This window comes from Leiobunum rupestre, chromosome 8, assembly GCF_980474605.1.
Source record: "Leiobunum rupestre chromosome 8, qqLeiRupe1.1.hap1, whole genome shotgun sequence".
NCBI lineage: Eukaryota > Metazoa > Arthropoda > Arachnida > Opiliones > Sclerosomatidae > Leiobunum > Leiobunum rupestre.
In genome coordinates, this window is record NC_143391.1 from 49,301,176 (window position 1) to 49,313,323 (window position 12,148).

The following is a 12,148-nucleotide window of genomic DNA, read 5'->3' on the forward strand; positions in this document are numbered from 1 at the left end:
CCTAACCTATCCAATAATATTTTTTTTTAACGTTATCGGACTTAATTTTAAATAAAATATCAACCACACATTGAAGCGAAACCACCAAAAATAGTAAATTGGGCATTTGCCCAACTTCTCGGGCTCCGATCCCAAAATTACGAAAATCCCGTCGAGGCTATAATCTAGGAGTACTAAATACACATACAGGGTGTCCATTTTTAATCGAAAAAGTGATTTTTCTCCATAACCGTTGTAGTTAGAATTTTGACATTTTTTGTGTTAATTGTCAGTAACGGGGGCCATTGTTGTACATAATGTTTATCGATTTTAAAATATATTTTAAAATTTGTAAAAATTAAATTTTGATGTATTGGAGCTCGTCAAATTTTGTCAATGAGAAAAATGTAGAGCGACGTCGAAAACATAAGAATATCGTTTGATCGTTGAAAACGCAATCATTTTTCACGAAATTACACGCGTTTGAAAATTGACTTAACGGGTAAACAAAATAATTGGAAAAATCAAAAACTAGAATCTTTTGGATGCAGTGGAAGTCGTAAGACAATATTATTGTTAGACTGAACTAAATATAATTTTTATTTAAATTAAATTTAATGAAAAATAACCGAAAGTCCAAAAACAATATCCCCGAAATTAGAAACGTGAAATCTTGAAGGTTCCCCGAGTATTTACTGAACGAAAATGTTCTATGATAATATAGCATTTAAATGAGAGATAGAAATTTAGAATCTTGCATTTAATAAATAAAAATAATATTTAGTTCATCCTAAAATAATATTGTTTTTTATTTTTCCAATTATTTTGTTTCCCGTTAAGTCAATTTTCAAACGCGTGTAATTTCGTGAAAAATGATTAGTGTTTTCAACGACCAAACGTTATTCTTATGTTTTCGACGTCGCTCTACATTTTTCTCATTGACAAAATTTGACGAGCTCCAATACATCAAAATTTAATTTTTACAAATTTTAAAATATATTTTAAAATCGATAAACATTATGTACAACAATGGCCCCCGTTACTGACAATTAACACAAAAAATTTCAAAATTCTAACTACAACGGTTATGGAGAAAAATTACTTTTTCGATTAAAAATAGACACCCTGTATGTGTATTTAGTACTCCTAGATTATAGCCTCGACGGGATTTTCGTAATTTTGGGATCGGAGCCCGAGAAGTTGGGGAAATGCCCAATTTACTATTTTTGGTGGTTTCGCTTCAATGTGTGGTTGATATTTTATTTAAAATTAAGTCCGATAACGTTAAAAAAATATTATTGGATTTATTTTTTCAAAATTTTAAAAAATTATTTTAAAATCGATAAACATTATGTACAACAATGGCCCCCGGTACTGACAATTAACACCAAAAATTTCAAAATTCTAACTACAACGGTTATACATAGTTTTCACTAAAGGGGGTAACGTCCTTTCCCCCTCGAATTCATCCCCTGTGCTTCTCCCCGTACAGTACTGCCAGTAATTTGTGAGCGCGCCATTGAAATTTCAATACAAGTCCTAGGCTTAGCTTCATAGATAGTTTAAAAATGAGGGCTATTTTGAGTGTTTAGGGAAAGAAGATAGAATATTATATAAAAAAAAGTATTTAAAATTTGTTGGATTTGATCCATATGAAGAAAATGTAGACAATTATACATCTGATGCTTCACAATGGCCTAAGGTGCAATTTCCTGATATCTCAATGTACTTGTTGCATACTACAAATTCTGTTACGTTAGAGGAAATGAAGAACTATAAAAGTATGGAATCACATACTTTCTTAACAAGCGACGTATTAAAAAAATTGTAGTAAAAAAACTAGACGGAAACTTAGTCCTCGTATTGGGAATGGTAAGTTGTTATTATCTTAAATATTTAACTCTAAAAGTAACATTGCTAAAAAAATGCATTACATTTTTAGGTAAAGCACTCTCAGAGAGCTAATGAAGAGTATTTACATAATTGGATCTTAGTGAGAAGCTGCGGTGAAATCTTAACTGCTCATTGTACCTGTATGGCTGGACTGGGGGAGTCATGTTCCCATGTTGGAGCTAACAAATTGTTTTCAGCAAAGATGCCGAAGGATCTGACAGCTTAGTTCGGCAAGCTGCTTTAAATTTGGAAGCCGTCACTCTACCAATACGTTGGGAGAACCAATCGCTACTTTTAGATTGCTCTCTCGTTTGTTCTTCAATTTTTTCAGACTCCTCGGTGGTTATTGATATTTTTGGTTTCACGGTCTTACACCTTGGATTAATAATATGTTACTGGATATTGCACTACAGCCTTCGCTAAGGCATTTAAGGGCGTCTCTCAATAGTCGCCTGTTAAAGCGCGGACGGGATAGCATTTCCAGGGGAAACGGTGTGACAAACTCTTTGGCGCAGGCGCGGGATTTCGAAAATAACGGTTTGAAATTTCGTTGGCGTAAATAATAAAAGGTTATTTCCTGAGTGTAGAACAAAAAGAGGTTTCTTACCAGAGGAATAATAGAATTGGAAGCATTTCTTTTGGAGCTGGGACTGTTATCTATCTTCGCGTTTGGGATTCCCAATACCTCATAAGTGTCCTAACAATTAATTATAGTTAACACGTGGCAGCCTCTCTGCCTATACCGTAAAGCACGTTGTAAAGCCTGTATCACCAAAACAATGTTTCGGCGCTAGATGGCGCTGAGTGTTAACGGCGAATTTTGAGAGACGCCTAAAAATTGTAGTGCAATATCCAGTAACATATTATTAATCCAAGCTTACACAGTTCCAATACCTTTTGCAATGGTAAATCGTTGGCAGATTTGTCTTGGAGACTAGATAATGGAGGTGGTGAAACAACGCACTTGGGGATAAATTTCTCATTGTATGGACTAGTAATAGATAATATCACAGGCTTTGAATTTAAACTAGCTAAAATATCAAAATAATTTTTCAATTCCTCTTTTGTGGTTTCAGGAATTTCTCGTTTCTTTTTTGGACTCTTTATCTCAGAAGGACATACATTTTCAAATAACAAGCGGTCTAGTCTTTTTTCCTTTGCTTAGATGAAAAAAAATCAATATCACGTGCGTGCTTAAAAGGAACTTGCTTAACGTGTGGGACTAGCCATTGGTTAAGTTTCTCAGTACAAGATTGATTTTTTAAAACTGAAACGCCAGAATTTTCCGAATGAGACCCGAATTTTCAATAGGCCATATCTTAGCAGCCGTTCAACGTAGCCGGAAAACAATGGCACTTTCTAAATATGAATCGACCCTTTAGAATCCAAAAATGCAGGTTACAGGGGCGTAACATCATTATTAAAAAAGTTGTCAAAAACGATATTTCGCGTTTCCGGCGGATATGGAAATGCTACACGTAAATCAAGACATAGGTATGAAAGATATTAGTAAAATATTAAAAATCAAATTGGTTTCAACTTGCTATCATTCATAGTTTTTCAGATAATCGCAAATAAGTGCCAAAATCCCAACGGCCGAAGACTTATTTAACAGAGTGTACAATGAGCAGTTAAGATTTCACCGCAGCTTCTCACTAAGATCCAAAAATATCAATAACCACCGAGGAGTCTGAAAAAATTGAAGAACAAACGAGAGAGCAATCTAAAAGTAGCGATTGGTTCTCCCAACGTATTGGTAGAGTGACGGCTTCCAAATTTAAAGCAGCTTGCCGAACTAAGCTGTCAGATCCTTCGGCATCTTTGCTGAAAACAATTTGTTAGCTCCAACATGGGAACATGACTCCCCCAGTCCAGCCATACAGGTACAATGAGCAGTTAAGATTTCACCGCAGCTTCTCACTAAGATCCAATTATGTAAATACTCTTCATTAGCTCTCTGAGAGTGCTTTACCTAAAAATGTAATGCATTTTTTTAGCAATGTTACTTTTAGAGTTAAATATTTAAGATAATAACAACTTACCATTCCCAATACGAGGACTAAGTTTCCGTCTAGTTTTTTTACTACAATTTTTTTAATACGTCGCTTGTTAAGAAAGTATGTGATTCCATACTTTTATAGTTCTTCATTTCCTCTAACGTAACAGAATTTGTAGTATGCAACAAGTACATTGAGATATCAGGAAATTGCACCTTAGGCCATTGTGAAGCATCAGATGTATAATTGTCTACATTTTCTTCATATGGATCAAATCCAACAAATTTTAAATACTTTTTTTTATATAATATTCTATCTTCTTTCCCTAAACACTCAAAATAGCCCTTATAAAATTCTTTTGATTTAATAGAACTCCTTTTTAAACTATCTATGAAGCTAAGCCTAGGACTTGTATTGAAATTTCGATGGCGAGTCAGACCGTCGACTGCTAAAGCGCGCTCACAAATTACTGGCAGTACTGTACGGGGAGAAGCACAGGGGATGAATTCGAGGGGGAAAGGACGTTACCCCCTTTAGTGAAAACTATGTATTGAGAAAAATCACTTTTTCGAATAAAAATGGACACCCTGTATATTCCCCTAAGGAGTTGGAAGTTTCGAAAACCCGTTTGCCAAGAATAGTGTACAAAATATGATTGGATATTAGGATTAGTCACGTGAGCCAATCACATTTCACTTTTACCGTCGCCGATTGTGTCGTCTAGTTTTACAATTTTTTTAGGTTGAATTTGACAAGTCATTTTTAAAATGACATAACTATTTAAATTATGATCATTTTACGATCTCTTGACTAAAGGCTCTTGTGTGAAAGGTAACTATAGTTTGATTTCTATTTAAAATAAGCAAAAGTAATTTGTAAGATCTTTGAAACGAAAAAACTCTGTAAGCCTTGGCTACTTATAATGTTGGTTTCAGTGTCTTGGGAAGTTGGGAGTACCAATAATCTACATATACCCCTAGGGAAATATGCATACTTCCCTTACCTATTTATTTTAAATTATTATTTAAAGGAAAGTAACGATGATGGAAGCAGTAGTGACAATGACTCTGTAGATTTTAATTTGGAGAAAAATAAAAACGAATGGAATCTTAGGAAATAATTTTATTTTCACGTGTATGGCTGCGAAGGTAATATAAAAAAAAATAGGGTTTTACTTCTATCACTCTTTTGAAAAAAAAATATCTGTTTTAAAATTTTCAGAACCCTTCTATCTCCCGTATAAAAAAGCCTTTAATGCAGGTTTGGAACAGCTGGGGGAACTGATCCCTCTTTGTGAACCCCAAATAGGATTATGTCTCAATAAATTGAGATATTCCACCCATATATTTTGCCATGATATTCCTCCACTACGAAAATTGTTAATTGGAAATGTAGAAGAATGTGTGTCAGATGAAAAATACCAAAATCTAACATTTGCCACAACAATGAAATTTGAACTAATAACCAAATTAGGCGAAAATTTTGACAAATTAAAGGTAAAATCTTTTAAGAATTATATCTTTATATAAAAAACAATGTACATTTCCATTAGATCTTTCATGAACTTCCGGTTGTAGAATTTTACGTTTTCCAGGGTCTACAAAACTGGGAGAGCGGTTTGTTTTGCTCGCTATTAGACTGATTGGGAATTATTAATTATCGGTCGCAATCTATTTTTATAACTAAATTAAATTGGATTCGTCAATTTAACAAAAAGAAACAAAATTTTATTTATTTTCTACTATTTGGGTGTTTTTGTCAGCCGCTACACTTTCGTTACCAATTTCGCTGGTTTCTAATCTTGTTCTGTCGAATATTTCGAGGGTCGCCTCGGTGGGGACTCCTCGGAGGGTTTTTCCAACTCTGTTCTTAGCATTTGGGGCTTACAAAAGGCCTCGACCTTGGGGGGAATTCCTAGAAAATGACCAGAGAAAAACTCGCCTATGCAGGTTTCGAAATTCCTCTCTGAAGGATATTTTACAGAAACGTCCCAAAGCCGTTACAATTTAATGGTGAAACCAGGGGTTTTTACGTTGGTTTAGTTTACAAAGTATTTTTTTACACACGCAATACAATACAAAAAAGGAAAGAAAATCTATTATACATTAAATATACAATATAGAGTTATACAATTATACAAATTTGCAATTTTCTACACCGGTGCTAGAAAAAGAATTCATTGTTCAAGGATTTTTGCGAAGATTTTTCTGGTGTTTCCGTAAATTTTGGTCTAAAGAAGATATTGAAAATGAAAATGAATAGGTGGGTTTACTAGTGTCCAGCAGGGAAGTAAGGCAAAGGGGCAAATATTTGTTCGGATTTTTTTTAATGATAGAAGGTGTCAAGAGGTGGCGTTAGTAGTTGTAGGAAGCTATGTCGTCTGCTTATAAACTCCGTCTGTTATAAATTTTAGGGATTCTGTCGTGTGCATCGACGCCTCGTGTGATAGTCGCTTGTTTTTACCAATTACAATGAATGAAAATAATAGTGTAATTATTTTTCCCATAACCGGCTACAAACGTTCCATTAAAGATGTGCCTTTTATAACCTCGGAGACTATTCAAAAGTATTACAATTCAAGAAATCCAACAACAAAGCATTACCGAAAAAGCTATAACTACCTTGTCGAGGGATATGTTGATTCAGATTCAATTTTGACAAATTCTAACAGGTTGAAGTAAGTTGAAAAGTTTATGTTCTTTTTGAATCAGTCGAATTATATTATATTTATTAATCTCCATTTATTTTAGGGAAAATGGACTAGTATTTGTAAAAGCAAAATGCTTTCGCAGTCAAAGGAAAAATGAAAAACCATATCTAGTAGCGGTAGTATTGGCCACTTCTGGATTTCAAGTAGAAGTAAAGGATGGATGTTACTGCGAATGCAAAGCTGGCCAATCTGGAACTTGCAATCATCTGATTTCACTACTGCGGTTGTTATCGCTATTGAAACAGAAGGATGTATCTGATCCACCCCAACAAGTTGCCTGTACAGATCTCCCGCAGAAGTGGAATAGACCACGGACTTCAACTATAACTCCTTTGGCGGTTGTTGATATAAATTTTCAGTCACCTAAGGAAGGTGGAAGTACGAAGCCACTACCTTGTCGTATCTACGAGAGTAGAGCAAACCCTCGGACTGCGGAAGAAGTTGAATTGGCACTGCTAAAACTGAAAGCGGCTTTCGAAAGTACTAAATCTGACGATGAGGATGATATGTTCTCATGCATTCCACTCCCGAACTCATCAAAATGGGTTCACACCAAAATGGGAGACGCTTCCATGAATTCCCCGCTTAGTTTTCAACTGCCATTCAATACAACAGGATTTGAAGTTGTCCATAATCTGACAAGGTACCCAGCGGTGACACTGTCCAGCACAGCTATAGATTTTAAAATTCCTTCTTTTTCAACGAACTCTTCAATACTACAAATCACTGGCCTTTATTTTCCTCTCGATTTTCAGGAAAACGATATGTTTTTGGTAATTTACAAGCTTTTTGTTAGGGTGTAAAGTTTACTGATTCTTCTACATTTCCTTTTCAGAAAAATTTTGTTACTAATGAAGATTCGAAAGACATAGAAAAAGACTCAAAATGTCAGTCGGATTCGAGTTTATGGAAAAAGATGAGGTCAACGAGGCTAAATTCTTCTACGTTTGGAACTGTGTGTAAAAGACGAAAGGAAGAATGGAATAAAGCTGGACTGAAAAATGTTGTGAACCCCAAGGATATCGGACATCTAAACGCAATAAAGTACGGGAAAAAGTTTGAACCAGTAGCTAAAAGCAAGTACGTTCAAGAAATGCACAACATAGGCCACGCTGTCACTGTAGTTCCATCTGGATATGTCATCAACCCAAATAAATTTTGGCTTGGCCCCTCACCCGATGGATTTGCATATGATCCAAGAGAAGCTAACCCCTTCGGGACTATCGACATAAAATGCCCCTCATCGCTGCGAGACGAAAAGCCATCGAAACTAGTGAATTCAAGCGATTATCACATCAAACTAAAAAATGGTAATTTGAAATTCGATAAAATGCACAACCATTACCACCAAATAATGGGTCAAATGGCGTTGACTAGATACACGTGGTGCGACTATATTGTTCACGTCGCTCAAGGTCTTATCATTCAAAGAGTTATTTTCACGCAATCGAGTGGAGGGTAATGGAAGAAAAATTAGATCGATTTTTTTTAATAACATGTTGTGTAAACTAGTCGAAAACAGAAACTCTACTTAAGTCAATCTCATAAGTATCATCTGTGATATATGATAATTAAGTTCCTATTTTTATTTTACTAAAGTAGAATTATCTACTAAATGAAGTTTTTAACGGGTGATATCATGTTATTATGCCATAGCAATTATCTGTGATTGACTTACTCCGTAGTAATATTTTACGTTATTTTAATAAGATGAATTATGAATGAAAATTATATTTTGTAATAACTTAAGTAGCGAAATAATTTTAGTTAATTACTCAATGTTTATTTCAATATTGCTCATTTCTAGTCATGCGTAAAATTTGACAACAAATAAATTACTCTTCGTAATCATGAATTAAAAATTATATTTTAAAAAACAATCAAATATTTTCATACATCTATTGGCCACTCTAATGTATCGTCGAATTGAAATGATTCATCATTCTCATTATTTGCTGGGTTTTTGTTATTTTTCTTCTTTATAATTGTTTTTTGAAAATTGGTGAGAAGTGCAGCAACAGTAAACAACTGATTTATCACTGGAGATAAACTTATCGGTATCGGCCGGTCAAAAATGTGCCAACCTTTTATTCTTTGTATTCGGCGCTCTACATGTATTCGAACAGCTGCAATTTTTTGGGTTTCTTCAAGTTCGTGTTTTTCAAATTGATCTCGTGGCCCAAGAAAAGGTGGTATATTGAGTCGAACATTCTTTTCCTTAAGCATATCATCTATTAAAAAGCCTTTATCGGCCATTACACTGTCATTCTCATTGAAATCTAATTCACCAAAGCCACTTCTCTGAGTAAGTTCTTTATCCGATATGCAGCCGGTGTATAAGCTTGACACAAACGTTACGAAACCATTTTGGACTGATTCCGATTAGAGCTTTGTAAGTGTTACATGATTTGTAATTGGAGTATGTACCCGATTGTAACACTAACGAGCTTGGTACTTCACACTTGATCTCACTTGCGTCCAATATGACACGCGTTGAAGGATATGTGGTTTTGAATTCTTCCGGCATGTGGGCGTCAACTTGTTCCCTCGTAGGCCAGATACTAATTTGGCTGAGTTGCAAATACATAGAATTGACCCATGTATTACAAATGTTGCTAACAGAAGCTTTTGAAATTCCAAACCTGTCGGCTAAATCATGTACAAATAGACCAAGCCTCAATCTCATTAGAACCATGAAAAACTGATCAACTGTACTAATTTTTAAACTACGAAGTCCAGGGGAGGCATTAGTATTGCTAGCGCTTGACGATCCCTTCCAATATACAATATTGCTTCCGTCAATTCCTGGATCAAGAAACTCGTACAACTGCATAACTCTTTTATAGTTTGGCAAGCCGGTGTAGAACGCAACGGCTTCATCATCCGTTTTGATATTTTCGATACTGGGAATCAACTTTTTGATTTTATTTTCAAGTTTATTTCTTATTTTTATTTCTTCATCTAAACGCTTTTCCACTTGTTGCAATTTGATGCTTTTCATGTACGATGTTAACGTTAGCTCGCTTAGTTTTTTTTTTCAAATTAGAAATCTCATTTTTAAGTAACATGTTTTCAGTCAACACTTCATTCAGACGATTTGTCGTGTCATTTTCAATTTCCATTACTTTATCCTCAATTACATCTGCATTTTCTGTGGGTTGGTTTTCTTCTACTTGTTTCACTACATTTTCATCTTCTTGTGAGATTAAAACTTCGTGCTGAGCATCATTTTCGTTACTTGTTTCATTGTTCGCAAATCTCCACTGGAATTTAGAGGGAATGACATTTTTCTTCAAATAACGTTTACCGTTGGGAGTCAGTTCTCCAAAGTCAGTTTCCTTAAAATGTTTTGAGCACACGCAAATACTTTTAACATCTTTATACAAGTAGTCCCTTCTGCGTATTGTTTTGAGCCAGACAGTCCTTAATTCTTTCTTTTTTGGAACTTCATGATAAGATACCTTAAAAAAAATTATTAATTTTAACAACGGAAAAAATAGAAAGCCAACTTTAAAAAGTCACTTTCATTTTCTTCAGCACCTCTCTGTTTACAATTCAGTACACAACAAAACCTACCCATGGCTAGCAAAGGCTTATAGGTTTAAGTAAATTGAAATGGGTATAATTAATTTAAAAACACTTTAAGATAGTCTTTAATCGAAAATAACTTGCCTTAATAAATTACAATGACTAGACAACCCTCACATAAATGTTAATTAAATTAAACAAGTGTAATTCATAAAAATATAACCTTGCATGAGCTAACGAACTAAAAAAAACTTTTGGGCAGAGGGGGAGGAAATATTTCCGCGACCGTTGGCGCCATCTATCTACGGATCGGTGCTTAAAAAAAATCCGAATATTTTTGTACCCCTGTAAAGGAAGTTTCTTTCCAGGCGCACTGTAAACCCATCTATTAAAAGACATCGAAACAAGTGATTCTAATAATCCTAATTTTAAACAAATACTCTGTGAGAAAGAAAATAACGTTTTTAGTCAAAATGGTTTAAATTATACGGCGGGCTTTGTGCTTTCAAAAGTAAAAAAGTGGAAAATAGATAAAAAGAAATTTATCCTAGAAAACTTTGTTGAAGATTATTCAGCTTCTGCTAGATCAGAAGAAGGATACATAACTAATATATCAAAAGGGAAATTAACTAGGTTAACGGAAAAGGGAATGCAGTTTTTTGAAAGGTTAAATGAATTAACTGATTAACCATTCTATGACGCCATTGCAAAAGATTCTTGGTTCAGGAAAGAGAAAAAACACGAACTAAGGAAACTAGTTTTAAGGGACAAAGAGGTAATAAATGACTGGAATAAACTGTCAGATGGCTCGTGTGACTTACACAGAGTAATCGATGCGTTTTTGAAACTTAAGGGAAAGGGGGTGGCAAAAATGATTTGCCAAAACCACCAAATGGAAACAAGAAAAGCTAGCAGAGCTTCAAAAGGGTTGAGACCAACACTTAAGGTGATGGAAAATTATACTGTCACAAGATCAACGTTTGAAGACGTTTAAATTTTTGTAAACTTAAATATTCGTTCCTAACTGATAATAAAGTGAAATTGTAAATAAAAATAAACTTACATTTCTTTATTATTGGCCTTATTGTTCTTAAGCGTTTTGCATTGTGCATATATTCCAAATAAGTCGGATTATCATTAGATCCATTTACAAATTTTTGCGTCCCAAATTCTTGTTCAAGGGGGTCCTACATACCAAAAGGGATGTAAGGTAAAAGGATTTAATTTTAATTGAGAAAAGTTTAACTGATTTACTTGATTAAAGTGATCTGTTAACACAAATGGAGCACCCTTTCGTAACATGAATTTTACTATGGCGACTCCAGATTTAGCTTGAAGGGTAAAATTACTTTTATGTTAATAAAAATATTATAATTGGGTGCCATTCACAAATGACATAATGTGGTAAGAGTAGAGGATAATGTGGTAAGAGTAGAGGAAGGTTTGTTACTGAGGGGGGAGGGTTCACTGAAATGTTGTATTACACAGTGGCGTAACTAAGTGACTCTTTTGAGACTAATAACGGGCCCCTGGAACTCTAGGGCCCCCGCAGCGCGAGGGTGTGGGGGCCCTATTTACGCCACTGGTATTACAGTTTCTCTATTCGGCAAAACCTAGTAAACGCCAATTACAAAACATTTCAGTTAGTAGTAAATTCTACTGCCAATTGTACACTTACTGTAAAATTTTCACTCCTCAAAAATATATACCCTATGAGCTATACCAGTAATTGCCACTTACATTACCATTAAAACTAATGTAAATCAAAATAAAATCTCATATTTTAAAATTTGTTGTTTAGTAGGTTTTGGCTATGGGACAGCCGATTTGAAATAACCAGGGTTTTTTGGTATAAAAAATAATTTAAACCACTGTGGTTTAAATCAGCCAACCCTGGCATTAGGTAATTTGCAAAGAGAGGTCCTGGGAATAATAGTTAATATAAATTATTTTACCACTTCTTTTCAGCCCATCTCGTGTTTCAATACTGAGTAACATTTTATTTCTGTCAGTTTTGGTGAAATTTCCTTCTCTGCGATTA

The 12,148-nt window shown here is 34.5% G+C and overlaps 1 pseudogene; it reads right to left on the bottom strand.

Annotated features, from left to right (window-relative positions):
* Positions 1 to 8,469: 8,469 nt before the first annotated feature.
* LOC149933603 (uncharacterized) lies at positions 8,470 to 9,166 on the bottom strand (annotated as a pseudogene).
* Positions 9,167 to 12,148: the final 2,982 nt, after the last annotated feature.